Source organism: Lissotriton vulgaris, chromosome 5 (genome assembly GCF_964263255.1).
Source record: "Lissotriton vulgaris chromosome 5, aLisVul1.2, whole genome shotgun sequence".
Taxonomy (NCBI): Eukaryota; Metazoa; Chordata; class Amphibia; order Caudata; family Salamandridae; genus Lissotriton; species Lissotriton vulgaris.
The window spans coordinates 871987373-871988080 of NC_141693.1; positions in this window are offsets into that span (position 1 = coordinate 871987373).

The following is a 708-nucleotide window of genomic DNA, read 5'->3' on the forward strand; positions in this document are numbered from 1 at the left end:
CGACAACTCCTGTGGCCAGATCTACCTCCACAATGTCTTTGTCGGGAAGAGAGGCACAAGAAACTGTGCCAAACATTCAACCCAATTTTCAACATATGAAATTAACTTGTATATACTGTGGTGCTATGCTGTCGTATGGCAACATGAGCGTCAACCTGATTAATATGGCGTTCGAAAATCATAAATGCCCTAATGCACCCAAGAAGTAATTTTTTTTTTGCTCCTGTTGAGCCGTTTTCAATGCCTGTTTTTTGTTGTTTCCCCTCCATAAAAAACACAAAAAAAACATAAAACAGTTCTAAAAATACAAAAAAATCAAAAAATGTTCAAAAAAATAAAATAAAAAATAAAACAACAAAAACAAAAAAAAACAGTTCTTTTCAGAACTACCTCCCCTTTCAAACAAAATTGCTAGAATGTTTATCACTCTGGCAAGCTCTATTTCTTTTGGTTCGCTTCAAGTTCGCTGACCGGTTCGCGAACTGGAAGCGAACCCAAAAAAATATTTTTTTAAAAAAAAGAAGAGTTAGTATAAGGGAAGTAAACAGAGAATAATGTAAAAAGAAAGACAGCTATAGAGAGTAAATGAGAGATAGTGTCAGTGACATCATCAGCAGTGCATTGCGGGTAAAAAGAGTAGAAAATATTTACCTTATAATTCTTGTTACCTTTTTAAAATATTTTTTCATACTTTCAATCTGTAAAACA